The 14,891-nt window shown below is 42.7% G+C and overlaps 1 protein-coding gene across 3 annotated transcripts in view; it reads right to left on the minus strand.

The window, feature by feature from the left end:
- GLIS3 (GLIS family zinc finger 3) overlaps positions 1-14,891 on the minus strand; it is a 490,017-nt gene that overhangs the window by 58,938 nt on the left and 416,188 nt on the right. The window lies entirely within an intron of this gene.

A 14,891-nucleotide genomic window follows, 5' to 3' on the forward strand; every position in this document is an offset into this window, starting at 1 on the left:
CTCACTCCAGGCTGACGCTCATGGTTTGTCTCATACCAGCTGCCCTGCCCAGCAAGGGCCCTGTCTGGTCACTGTGTAATTAGTCCGTCTTGTAATGTTTGTACCTGGGCGCAGGTGTCTGTATTTGCACTTCTCAGTCATAGGGGATGAGAATCAGATAACAGAGTGTCCGGTCTGCTGACCCAGAAGGACACAACATAGGCTTCCCTCCTTTTTTTGGCACCGCAGCGAGGTGCTGTGGGTCACTCCCAGCCTCCCTGTCACTGCTGCTGCTGCTGCTAAGTCACTTCAGTCGTGTCCGACCCTGTGTGACCCCAGAGACGGCAGCCCACCAGGCTTCCCCATCCCTGGGATTCTCCAGGCAAGAACACTGGAGTGGGTTGCCATTTCCTTCTCCAATGCATGAAAGTAAAAAGTGAAAGTGAAGTCGCTCAGTCGTGTCCGGCTCTTAGCGACCCCATGGACTGCAGCCCACCAGGATCCCCGGTCCATGGATTTTCCAGGCAAGAGTACTGGAGTGGCGTGCCATTGCCTTCTCCTAAATCAATGTAATTGAGAACAGAGCTTCCCCTGATCCTAGTACCACTGCAGGACCCTACATTCTTTTAACTTGAGAGTCTAACTGACCCTGGTCATTTCCCAATGGTTTGATGAATAAATATACCCAGTCTTTATCAAAAATGAGTCCTCTCCCAAAACCACAAAATATGGAAAAGGGGCCTCTGGGATCTTCTCCCGCTGTTGTCTGTTATCACACAGAGAGTCAGTTACAGCCTCATTCTTGAGGGCAGTCTAGCCTTTGGGAACTGTACATGACCTCAAACTTAAATATGTACCCATTTAGATCAGCTAATTGGTACGCTATCACAGAAGAAACTGGGGCCTGTCACTTTCCGAGTCTATCACTATCAGAGGGGCTCTCTCCATGTTCGGACCTACTCAGCAGATATCTCATTATGCTGCAATAATAGCAGCATCATTATGCTGACTCTAACTGCCTTCTCTATACAAAGCTCTGCAGAGCTTTATACCCATCTCTGCTCTTTTGGAACTTACTCTACTGATATCAAAGAATAAATGGATTTCAAAAAATTTGAAAAATCAGGTTCAGGATTCAGAAAAAGAAGCCACATAATCAAAGAGATTTGAAGGTTTAGAAGTTCAGGAGCTGTATTTTTAGACCAGCACACTTTTCTCCAACCTCTCCAGGATAGAATTAATACCCCAGATGACCCAGCCCCCAAAAGTGTAATCCAATGGAATAAAAGTTCAAGTACTTAAAGGAACATGTGAAGAAGCAGAATTATCATCTTCCCGCTCAAAAAGCTACTGACAGGAGTGTGATCTGATTTGAAGGTTTTATTTTTGGTAAGTCAGTGTTGTGTCAGGTTGACTTCTGTCCTCAGACGCCTGCATCCTCCACTGTCTTCCAGGTCTTGACGAGGTGGTGAGACTAGAAAATGCTTACCAGCTCAAAAGGGCAATGCAGAGCTTCTGCTGCACGTCAGCCTCCAGAAAAGCCGCACATTTGCAAACTCGCTAGTCACCTTATGAATCACTACCTCATTTATGCTCAGCTCGCTCAGGCAACCACATTCTGCTTGTATTCCAAATAATAATTTTACCCACGGGAGAAGGCTGCTTGGATTGACTGTGGCAATAGTTTCAATACGGGGTTTGTCAGCATGAAGCTTGGTGTTTTATATACTATTCCAAAAACTAATGGAATAATAAGAGGTCACAGAGACACTGTGAAAACACAACCAATTTTTTTGTGTGCCTTAATGTGGAAACGTGAACTCTCCTATTTATTTTGTTGTACCTGCTAAATGCACCCATCACTTATTATCCCCTGGAGGTGTTTTTGTGTGTGTGTGTCTGTTTATCACAGGCAAGTGCTGCCTTGCTGTTTCCAACCCATGAGTAACAGAGAAATCTGGTATGCACACTCTACGCTCTGCTCTATGTTTCGATAGAAAATGTGCTGCTTCCCAAAGGTCTACCTTAGCGATATTAGCTTCATTTTTGCATTAGCTGCAATGAAATAGGCTGGGAAATTTGGTATTGTGTGTAGCCTGCCACACACTGAAAGTCAGGCCTGTTTAAGGTCCTCTCCTTCAGCCCACTTAATAGCCAGGCCCAATGATCCATCAATCATGCATCCATCTACCCATCCTCCAACCATTACTTTTTTTAATTCAATGTTTATTTGGTGTCTACTACATGCTAGCCACTCTACTATATGTGGGTTCCTGTCCTTGAGGAGGTTGCAGTTGAATAAGGGGAACAGATCTCTATAAATCATTATACCAAAATACTGAGACTTATTAGGATACAGCATCAAATGGTGTCCAAATCTCTAATACACTATCTTATTTGTGGCCTCCAAACGTGCCCTAATCTCTGGCCAAATCAGACAACTGACCACACCTCAATTATGTCATAGCAATTTATGCTACTGTGCTTTTTGCCTGTCATATCCTCTACCTTTCTGAACTTATTCCAGTATTTTTGCTGTGTGCATAGAGTTACTTGTGTTCTTCTCATTTATCTCTCAGCAGCCAATTATTCCACAAGTATTTATGGGGTACCTACCATGTGACAGACACTGAGCCAGGTTTTGGGATAGACTAGGGAACCAGATACTCTTGGTGCCTACTGTCTCCAATGCATCATTCATGTTTATTTAGTAAATGAAGATGAACACCATCTTCATTTACTAAATGCCATTGGAGACCATCCTGGGTTCCATGAACAGGACAAGGACAAAAAGGAACATCCATCCACCAACTCCTGTCCCCCACTGGTAAAGGGTATTACCTCTCTCACACTTCCAAGTAGGTACATGTACCACAGTGGTTAAAAGTTCTCACAGATGCCCAATATCAGGGCATCAGGGAAGCCTGAGGACAGAAAACTAGTGCAATTGAGGGGAGGCGCTGCCAAGTTATGCTTGGTTGCCATAGCAATGGCCATAGGTAGGGACAGGTAGTGAAGGGAATGTGAAACGGAACGTAAGAGGTGTATATGGTTTAGGTTTGAAGGCTCAGAAACTTGCCCTCCAGATGTGCTGAGGTCATGTGTACACTGATCAACAGTTAAAACATACATCTACAGTCCTTCCATTCACTGCTATAGCCAGTGACTGGCCTGAAATAGGCAGAGACCCTTTGACTGGGGACCCTATAAGAATAAGGAAGGGAGGATTTAGGGTTCAATTTGAAGCATATTAAAGAAAGTGTATGGGTTTCCCTCAGCTGGTAAAGAAGTATATGGAACAGTTTCTTAAATTACCTGTCAGCAAAAGGAAACCTGTGATTTGCCTTTATATTCTAACAGATAGAATGAGAAGTATAAAACAAATTCTATTCTGCTTAGACAATTTTGTAGAAGCTTATAATTCAGTATTAACACAGAGTACTTTGCATGCAGAGTTCAAGGCAATGTTTGTGGATACTGCCTGAGACAAAAATAATCACCAGAGACATGGAGGAATTAACTACAGAATTGTGGCACAGATCAGTTCAGTTCAGTTCAGTTCAGTCGCTCAGTCGTGTCCGACTCTCTGTGACCACATGAAGCGCAGCTCGCCAGGCCTTCCTGTCCATCACCAACTCCTGGAGTCCACCCAAATCCATGTCCATTGAGTCGGTGATGCCATCCAACCATCTTATCCACAACCATGTCATCCCCTTCTCCTCCTGCCCTCAGTTTTTCTAAAAATCAGGGTCTTTTCAAATGAGTCAGCTCTTTGCATCAGGCGGCCAAAGTACTGGAGTTGCAGCTTCAACATCAGTCCTTCCACTGAACACCCAGGGCTGATCTCCTTTAGGATGGAATGATTGGATCTCCTTGCAGTCCAAGGGACTCTCAAGAGTCTTCTCCAACACCACAGTTCAAAAGCATCAATTCTGTGGCACTCAGCTTTGTTTATAGTCTAACTCTCACATCCATACATGAACACTGGAAAAACCAGAGCCTTGACTAGACGGACCTTTGTTGGCAAGGTAATGTCTCTCTCTGCTTTTGAATATGCTATCTAGGTTGCTCATAACTTTCCTTCCAAGGAGTAAGTGTCTTTTAATTTCTTCGTTGCAATCACTATCCGCAATGATTTTGGAGCCCAAAAAGATAAAGTCGGCCACTGTTTTCCACTGTTTCCCCATCTATTTGCCATGAAATGATGGGACCAGATGCCATGATCTTAGTTTTCTGAATGTTGAGTTTTAAGCCCACTTCTTCACTCTCCTCTTTCACTTTCATCAAGAGGCTCTTTAGTTTTTCTTCACTTTCTGCCATAAGGGTGGTGTCATCTGCATATCTGAGGTTATTGATATTGCTCCCAGCAATCTTGATTCCAGCTTGTGCTTCTTCCAGCCCAGTGTTTCTCATGATGTATTCTGCATATAAGTTAAATAAGCAGGGTAACAATATACAGCCTTGACATACTCCTTGTCCTATTTGGAACCAGTCTGTTGTTTCATGTCCAATTTTAACTCTTGCTTCCTGACCTGCATACAGATTTCTCAAGAGGCAGGTCAGGTGGTCTGGTATTCTCATCTCTTTCAGAATTTTCCACAGTGTACTGTGATCCACACAGTCAAAGGCTTTGGCATAGTCAATAAAGCAGAAATAGGTGTTTTTCTGAAACTCTCTTGCTTTTTTGATGATCCAGTGGATGTTGGCAATTTGATCTCTGGTTCCTTTGCCTTTTCTAAACCCAGCTTGAACATCTGGAAGCTCACGGTTCACGTACTGCTGAAGCCTGGCTTGGAGAAACTTGATCATTACTTTACTAGAGTGTGAGATGAATGCAATTGTGCGGTAGTTTGAGCATTCTTTGGCATTGCCTTTCTTTGGGATTGGAATATAAACTGACCTTTTCCAGTCCTGTTGCGACTGCTGAGTTTTCCAAGTTTGTTGGCATATTGAGTGCAGCACTTTCACAGCAACATCTTTCAGGATTTGAAATAGCTCGACTGGAATTCCATCACCTCCACTAGCTTTGTTCATAGTGATGCTTCCTAAGGCCCACTTGACTTCACATTCCAGGATATCTGGCTCTAGGTGAGTGTGAGTGATCACACCATCATGATTATCTGGGTTGTGAAGATCTTTTTGTATAGTTCTTCTTTGTATCCTTGCCACCTCTTCTTAATATCTTCCTCTTCTGTTAGGTCCATACCATTTCTGTCCTTTATTGAGCCCATTTTTGTATGAAATGTTCCCTTGGTATCTCTAATTTTCTTAAAGAGATCTCTAGTCTTTCCCATTCTATTATTTTCCTCTATTTCTCTGCAGTGATCGCTAAGGAAGGCTTTCTTATCTCTCCTTGCTATTCTTTGGAACTCTGCATTCAGATGGGTATATCTTTCCTTTTCTCTTTTGCTTTTCACTTCCATTCTTTTCACAGCTAGTTGTAAGGCCTCCTCAGACAGCCATTTTGCTTTTTTGCATATCTTTTTCTTGGGGATGGTCTTGATTCCTGTCTCTTATACAATGTCATGAACCTCCATCCATAGTTCATCAGGCACTCTGTCTATCTGATCTAGTCCCTTAAATCTATGTCTCACTTCTACTCCATAGCCATAATGGATTTGATCTAGGTCATACCTGAATGGTCTAGTGATTTTCCACACTTTCTTTAATTTAAGTCTGAATTTGGCAATAAGGAGTTCGTGATCTGAGCCACAGTCAGCTCCTGGTCTTGTTTTTGCTGACTGTATAGAGCTTCTCCATCTTTGGCTGCAAAGAATATAATCAATCTGATTTCGGTGTTGACCTTTGGTGATGTCCACATGTAGAGTCTTCTCTTGTGTTGTTGGTAGAGGGTGTTTGCTATGACCAGTGCATACTCTTGGCAGAACTCTATTAGCCTTTGCCCTGCTCCATTCTGTACTCCAAGGCCAAATTTGCCTGTTACTCCAGGTGTCTCTTGACTTCCTACTTTTGCATTCCAGTCCCCTATAATGAAAAAGAACATCTTTTTTGGGTGTTAGTTCTAGAAGGTCTTATAGGTCTTCATAGAACCGTTCAACTTCAGCTTCTTCAGTGTTACTGGTCAGGGCATAGACTTGGATTACCGTGATATTGAATGGTTTGCCTTGGAAATAAACAGAGATCATTCTGTCATTTTTGAGATTACATTCAAGTACTGGTGGCTCAGCTGGTTAAGAATCTGCCTGCAATGCAGGAGACCTAGGTTCAATCCCTGGGTTGGGAAGATCCCCTGGAGAAGGGAAAAGCTACCCACTCCAGTATTCTGGCCTGGAGAATTCATGGACTGTATAGGCCATGGGTCTCAAAGACTGAGTGACTTTCACTTTTTTGTGGTGGGCTTCCCTGGTGGCTCAGAGGTTAAAGCGTCTGCCTCCAATGCGGGAGACCTGGGTTCGATCCCTGGGTCAGGAAGATTCCCTGGAGAAGGAAATGGCAATCCACTCCAGTATTCTTGCCTGGAGAATCCCATGGACGGAGAAGCCTAGTAGGTTACAGTCCACAGGGTCGCAAAGAGTCGGACACGACTGAGTGACTTCACCTCACCTTACTGCATTTTGGACTCTTTTATTGACTATGATGGCTAATCCATCATAGCAGTTCATGGTTCAGATCATGAACTCCTTATTGCAAAATTCAGACTTAAATTGAAGAAAGTAGGGGAAACCACTAGACCATTCAGGTATGACATAAATCAAATCCCTTCGGATTATACAGTGGAAGTGACAAATGGATTCAAGGGATTAGATCCAATGGAGTTCCTGAAGAACTATAGATGGAGGTTTGTAACATTATCTAGGAGGCAGTCATCAAAACCACCCCCAACAGAAGAAATGCAAAAAGGCAAAATGGTTCTCTGAGGAGGCCTTATAAATACCCAAGGAAAGAAGAGAAGTGAAAGGAAAGGACAAAAGAAAAGATAAACCCATCTGAATGCAGAGTTCTAAAGAACAGTAAGGAGAGATAAGGTAGCCTTCCTAAGTGAACAATGAAAAGAAATAGAGGAAAACAATAGAATGTGAAAGACTAGAGATTTCTTTAAGAAAATTAGAGCTACCAAGGGAACACTTCATGCAAAGACAGGCACAATAAAGGACAGAAACAGTATGGACCTAACAGAAGCAGAAGATAATAAGAAGAGGTGGCAAGAATATACAAAAGAACTCAAGAAATACAAAAAAGATCTTAATGGCCCAGATAACGATGATGGTGTGATCACTCACCTAGAGTCAGATATCCTGGAGTGCAAAGTCAAGGGGGCCTTAGGCAGCATCACCACAAACAGAGCTAGTGGGGGTAATGGAATTCCATTTGAGCTATTTCAAATCCTAAAAGACAATGCTGTTAAAGTGCTGCATTCAGTATGCCAGCAAATTTGGAAAACTCAGCAGTGACCACAGGACAGGAAAAGATCAGTTTTCATTCCAATCCCAAAGAAAGGCAATGCCAAAGAGTGTCTAAACTACTGCACAATTGCACTCATCTCACACGCTAGCAAAGTAATGTTCAAAATTCTCCAAGCCAGGCTTCAATAGTACATGAACCTAAAACTTCTGGATGTTCAAGCTGGATTTAGAAAAGGCAGAGGAACCAGAGATCAAATTGCCAACATCTGTTGGATCATAGAAAAAGCAAGAGAATTCCAGAAAAACATCTACTTCTGCTTCATTGGCTACGCTAAAGTCTTGACTGTGTGGATCACAACAAACTGTGGAAAATTCTTAAGGAGATGGGAATACCAGAACACCTGACCTGCCTCTTGAGAAACCTTTCTGCAGGCCAAGAAGCAACAGTTAGAACCAGACATGGAATAACAGACTGGTTCCAAATTGGGAAAGGATTACGTCAAGGCAGTATATTGTCATCTTGCTTATTTAACTTATATGCAGAGTACATCCTGCGAAATGCCAAGCTGGATGAAGCACAACTGGAATCAAGATTGCTGGGAGAAATATCAATAACCTCAGATATGCAGATGACACCACCCTTATGGCAGAAAGTGAAGAGGAAGTAGTGTGCTTATTGATGAAAGTGAAATAGGAGAGTGAAAAAGCTGGCTTAAAACTCAACGTTCAGAAAACTAAGATCATAGCATCCAGTCCCATCATTTCATGGCAAACAGATGGGGAAATAATGGAAACAGTGACAGACTTTCTTTTCTTGGGCTCCAAAATCACTGCAGATGGTGACCACAGCCATGAAATTAAAAGATGCTTGCTCCTTGGAAGAAAAGCTATGACAAACTTAGACAGCATATTAAAAAGCAGAGACATTACTTTGCCAACAATGGTCCATCTAGTCAAAGCTAGGGTTTTTCCAGTAGTTGTGTATGAATGTGAGAGGTGGACAATAAAGAAGGCTGGATGCCGAAGAATTGATGCTTTTGAACTGTGGTGTTGGACTACAAGGAGATCAAACCTCAATCCTAAAGGAAATCATTCCTGAATATTCATTGGAAGGACTGATGCTGAAGCTGGAACTCCAATACTTTGGCCACCTGATGCAATGAACTGACTCATTTGAAAAGACCCTGATGCTGGGAAAGATTGCAGGCAGGAGGAGAAGAGGACGACCGGATGAGATGGTTGGATGGCGTCACTGACTTGATGGACATGAGTTTGAGCAAGCTCTGGGAGTTGGTGATGGACAGGGAAGCCTGGCAAGCTGCAGTCTATGGGGTAAAAAAGAGTAGGATGTGACTGAGTCACTGAACAGAACTATAGAGCATGGCTTTGCAATGTTTATCTAAATCCCAACTCATATACCTTAATATAAAATGGACACAACTTTGGGGTCAGGTAGTGATGGCTTTAGTAGGATTGCCCTTGAACTCTCTCAAAGATCCACATTTCTCAGATACTTCCACTATGGCATAGGAAATGCATCCTACAGAGACTTCTATCAGAGACTTCTATTTCTAGCTATCAAAGTCATTCATCCAGGATTCTAACTCACTGTGGTGTAAGAATATTATTTCATTCATTCAAACACAATTTTCTAGCCCCTATGGACTTCCCTGATAGCTCAGTTGGTAAAGAATCTGCCTGCAATGCAGGAGACCCTGGTTCAATTCCTGGGTCAGGAAGATTCCCTGAAGAAGGGAATGGCTACCCACTCCAGTGTTCTTGAGCTTCCCTGTGGCTCAGCTGGTAAATAATCTGCCTGCAATGTGGGAGACCTGGGTTTGATCCCTGGGTTGGGAAGATCCCCTGGAGAAGGGAAAGGCTACCACCTCCAGTATTCTGGCCTGGAGAACTCCATGGACAGTCCATGGGGCTGCAGCAAGTCGGACATGACTGAGTGACTTTCACTTCACTATGGACCAGGCAAGTGCTGATCTCTTAATGTCTCAAATACCTGAGAACTTCACATAGACCAGCCCACTACAACAAACACCGACAAATGCTTGAGCTTTGCCAAGTGATTTTTTTTTAACCTATGGAAGATAATCTCTATGTTAGAGTGCAAGGGTAAGGTCATTTGCAAAAGGAAAAATTTCCTTCCACACACACTCAGAATGATTTTCCAGACTCTACTAATGGGCATACAATGAGGCCTATCAATCAAAGCCTAAGGAAGAGAACGGAACCCTAGAGCATCCGGGGCAATATTAACAAAACTGTTGTAATCAAATAAACCAGCACACACAGGCTACCTACAGGGGCATCACCTCAGGGGTCAGTGTTGATTTCAGGGCTGGAAGAGGGCTTTTAGGTGAGCCCCTAGACTGTGCTGATGACTGGCAGCTGGAACAACTGATTAGGCATGGCAGAGGAACATATTGGAAATTCTTATTGCTTTTGTGATTAAGAGATGGTGGACTCCCCAAGGAAATAAAAGCTTGGTCTTGAGATGAATTTGTGAGCCCTTCTTCCAGCAGAGGACCAGCAGCTGGCCTCCCTGCTACTTTAGGCTTTCTTTCTCTCTGGGGCTTAGCTCACCAAAGTCCCTCATCCCATTTCCTTATAGAGGTAGGTGGAGATGACTCAGTTGGGCTTTTTAATTTTGACAAAGCAGCATGTGTTATCTATGTGGTCCCCAGATGTCATCTCACCAGCTACCGGGACCATGGCATTCTAGGCCTGAGCCTTTAACAAGCTCAGTTTAGTTTGGGTTAATAGGCAGCTCGCTCTCTGTGCCCAAATGAAAACAATTAATCTTTATGTCTAATGGGTATGGACAGAACACCCCTGGGAATTCTTCAGTTGTCATGTATTCACTGTGTGACTGGAGGCAGGCAAGGTGTTAACAGCATTCTGAAATGAAATCTACTTGTTTCGGGCCCATTGCCAGAGCCAGGGAAACTTCCATAGGCATTGTTTGGTGACTAGGTTTTCATCATTTTAGAAGGCAGGGAAGAAGATCTCCCTTGTCAGGCTTAGGTGTTTAAAACAGTCAACTGGAGGGCATATTCCTGTTCAAAACTATATGGGCAACTAGAATCCTGCTTTTCAAGCTTTAATTTGCAAACCAATGACCAGGGAAAAGTATTGATTTGGATTCACTAGGTCTTGGAGGCAATGAGTGCTGAGATTCTGAATTTCTATTAAGTTCCCAAAGTCCCAGGCAATGCTGAGGCTGGTGGTCAGCAGACTGCACTTTGAGCAGTCGGTGTTGGACCATAGCTCTGCTGTATTTCATCTTCTTGTCTGCCTCACACCCCAGTTTCAATAGTTAACATCTATTCAGTACTTTGCAAACTTTTCTCCAATTTCTCCTGATTAGGTTACCTGGCACAGGTCATGTGGCTCATAAGTAGTGGACCTGGAATTCAAACCTGGGAAACCTGATTTCAGAACACATGCCTGTAACCATCATACTATATTGCCTCTCAAATGAAGGATGAATGCAAAAAATGTCCCTAAAGAAAGGCATAAGAGTGTTGATACTGTATCAGAATTCCTGCACACTCCATTTGTAAAGGCTGTGTGAAATCCCTAGGCATTTTCCCCCACACACGCAATGCATATGCATAGCTTTAACCACCAAAATGCTGATTACGGGTCAAAAAGTATATTCCCATTTTTGTTTCTACCTACCCTCAAAGCACTTAAAGAGACCTCAGCGTAGCTGAGAGAAAATTTCTAGCTCTGAAAATTAACTCAGGCAAGAAATTAACTGAATTATTTGGTTTGGAAAACAAACAGCTGGTAGGAGATGTGCTTTTTTCTGAAATAAAGATTTCAGATGCTTGTCAGGAGCATGTCGATCCACTGATGGGGAAAGAAAGAAGGCAGGGAGGGGTTGTTCATGAATGATCAGATGTATGCACCTGTTACCACAAGCGAGCGTGATGTTTTCTGTTGTGGGCTGTAAGGCCACTGTCTCTGTCAATGATACATGAAGAAGAGATTTGCTGGGCAGATCTGTTGTCACTAAGAACTTATAGTAAATCTGCTTTTGGAGTCATTTGTGATTACTTGAAAAGTCATGGTACTGCACTTCATAGAGGGACTACTCTCATAGGAAAGGGGGAACCTATGCACAAACTGTGAATTCCCTTATAATCATTGTCAAAGGAATGCTGGGACACTGCGCAATGACATTTAATGCTTGGTGGCTGGTACACGGGAAGAGGTATGGACCTACCTCTCATCTCCAGGGCATTATATCAAGGGTCTCGGTACAGGGGGTAAGCTGCTTTCACAGAGATATTAAAAAGCATTAGAGGCCCCATTCAAATGGTAAGCTCAGTCTTGTCTTTCTCTTTCCTCTCCAAGGTTCCCTGCAGGAGAAATTTGAACCTCGGAAGGATTTGGGAAACAGCTGAACTGCAGTGAAAATTTTAGCTCCTTCGGGCTCACCAGAAATTGGGCACTTGGTAGAGATAGTGTTAGGGTGGTTATTAAAGGAATAAAGAGTATACACTGTGGGTCAGGTGAGCCTGGGTTTCAATTTGAGCTTTACCAATTACTAGCAAGGTGTCTTGGGCAAGTCACTTAACCTAAGCTCTGTTTCTTCATCTTGAGTAAGGATAATACCTCGCAGGATGGTGAGGATAATTATATAATATATAGAAAACACTTAGCACAGTGTGTGGACCATGGATAAGTGCTCAACAAATCATTGATTCCATTCCTTGGCTATTTATGTTGTTGTAGTTAATTCTATAATTAATAGGATGGGGAAGACAAAGGCATGCTGCTGCTGCTGCTAAGTTGCTTCAGTTGTGTCTGACTCTGTGCGACTCCATAGACGGCAGCCCACCAGGCTCCCCCCTCCCTGGGATTCTCCAGGCAAGAACCCTGGAGTGGGTTGCCATTTCCTTCTCCAATCCATGAAAGTGAAAAGTGAAAGTGAAGTAGCTCAGTAATGCCCAACTCTCAGTGACCCCATGGACTGCAGCCTACCAGGCTCCTCTGTCCATGGGATTCTCCAGGCAAGAGCACTGGAGTGGGGTGCCATTGTCTTCTCCAAGACAAAGGCATATGTTGCTCTAAAATGGTAAATCTCCAATGAAGAATGGCCTCTTACCTAAAGATGCATACAAATACAAACTGTGAACCAGAGTCATTTTAAAGTGCAGGAGAGTATGTATATCATATTCTCTAATAATAAGTATTTTTGTTCCATTTTTCTAATGCAAGTTACTATAAAGGTTCAGGGCCTGTGAAAGAATCCTCATAGGGTTAAAACGTTGCACTTTATTTTTCATGAGTAATACACACCTTTGAGTTACAACCCATAATGTGTTTCAGTTTAAAAGATAACAAGTTATTTTCATGCATGACTACACTTCGTTAAGGAGTGAAAATGGGCTGTTACTAAAATGTCAACACAATTGTCCCCCTTGAAGCTTAGTTTATCTTGAAGTATTTTTACATTTTCAGCACTTCTTTGTGTTTGTTTCTCCAAGAGCATAAAGATCCAGCCATGGTTAATTTTCAGAATTAAAAAAAAAAAAACCACATAAAAAAACGTATCCTCAGTCATTCTGAATAAAATGACAAAAACAGGCGGGGGTGGGTGACTGGAGTTTTCATCCTCAATAATGAAAATCTGGGGCCCAATATCTTCTGTAGTTCTTTGCATTTCTCCATGAAACAATTTAGTTGCACTGCTGTTCAGCGGAAAATGCTTTCATGACCTAAATCCACAAGCCAGTTTTCTAGCAAGGCACAGGCCCTGGCAGGGCCACTTGGAAGGCTGCATTTGCTACTGAGGTTAACTAGAAAATGGGAGAGGGGGTGCAGCTAATCCCTGCCTGGTCGCCTATGAGTAGAAGGGGCTAGTTCCTGTTTTTCTTTCCTCCTAATGTCTGGGCACAGCACCACCCACCACCACCCCCCCTCCACCCCGCTTCTTCTCTGTCTCCATCAGGAAGGGCATCATTCCATATTCCATCTGTATTAGGAAAAAGAAGCTTCTTAAGGGTTTGCCCAGTCAGCTCTCTAATCTTTCCCTTCTCCTTGAGGCATGAATAATTTTAATATTGCCAATCTCTAAAAATCTATTCTTTCTGCCTGTCTTTTTCCCCCTCCCGCTTTGCAGTGTAGAGTATCATCATCCAGCAGCCCTGATAAGAGGATAATGAAACAATCCCTTTTCAACCAGATCGGGTGGCTGTCAGACTAAAATGACACCACCCGTACATCCTTGACATGCTACCCCAAGCTAATTGATGGCAAACAGTGGTAACTGTCACTGGTGCGCTAAGACAAAGAAAGCACACTCATGTCACCTGATGGGAGAGCTACCTGGCAACCGATAAACAAATGTGTTAGGGAGATGTTCTATTAAGGTAAGAGAGGGTACATCTCTGAAGAACATGCCTATTAACTTTGAGCTGAAGAGCACTGCTGTTCACTGGGGAACAGAAATAAATAAGGTAAAATGAGAATTTATTGATGTCTGGACAGTTACATGAATATTCAGGTTCTCTTACAAATAGATATTCCCACATGAGCTCCAAACATCTATGAAGGCTGCCCAATTACATTTCTACGTCATGCAGCTGGATTTATAGCCAGGAAAGACGTTATTTGTTTGGAAGAGGGTACATGCTTACATGTCTTTCTGGAATACATAGGATACAACTAGAAGATAACAGCTGATGTCATCCATGTAAATGCCAAAGGTTACCATCAAGCCTTCTGAAATACCAGGTGTAATTAACTTCATGTTAGGGAAAGCATCTGAAACAACTGCATTTCAGAACAAAGACTGTTAGTTATAAGTCGAACAGCAGCATCTGGCAGCTCTCTCAAATGCTCTGGGACCAACATTTCATGCAGCCCTCTTCAGTCTTTCGAGACAATTTATGACATAGCTAAAACCTCAAATCTCATACTTTAGCTTTCTTTCCTTCACCTCTCAACCTACATACTTATTCACTTGCAGAGAGTTAGTTACACAGAAAGTCAGTAAAATAACTTGAACAAGCAAACAACTCAGACTAATCCGTGAAAAATCCAGTACTGCCTCTGTGTATTAAGTTATCCCATTCTGAGCAGAGTCAGCAAGCAGAAAGAAGAAAGATGGAGCAGGAACGGATGACCATTCCTGGACGTTCTTACAGGGATGTTCCTCATTTCTTTTTCTTTTTGGAAATAAAGTCTGACTTGTAACAAAAGCTGAAGTTTTAGTTACAAAAACAAAACAAAACAAAACAAAAAAACTGAGTTCTCCAACTCTTCATTATTCATTCCTTAGCTATCTCCTACCTGTTCCATGCTGATCATAAAGGATGTTTCCTCCCTTTCAGATACTGCCAAGACAACTCCACTCACTGAGTTTCCTCTGAAAACATTTCACAGAGAATGCTTTCTGGAAACAGATTTTTAGCACAGATAGCCAATCTAATTTTTAATGCAATATTCTAGCCAACTCAAGAGCTGATTCACCAACTCTGAACTCTCCCAGGAAACCTTTCCTTTTCACAATAGCCCTTTGGG

This window comes from Ovis aries, chromosome 2 (genome assembly GCF_016772045.2).
Source record: "Ovis aries strain OAR_USU_Benz2616 breed Rambouillet chromosome 2, ARS-UI_Ramb_v3.0, whole genome shotgun sequence".
In the NCBI taxonomy this organism is placed as follows: domain Eukaryota; kingdom Metazoa; phylum Chordata; class Mammalia; order Artiodactyla; family Bovidae; genus Ovis; species Ovis aries.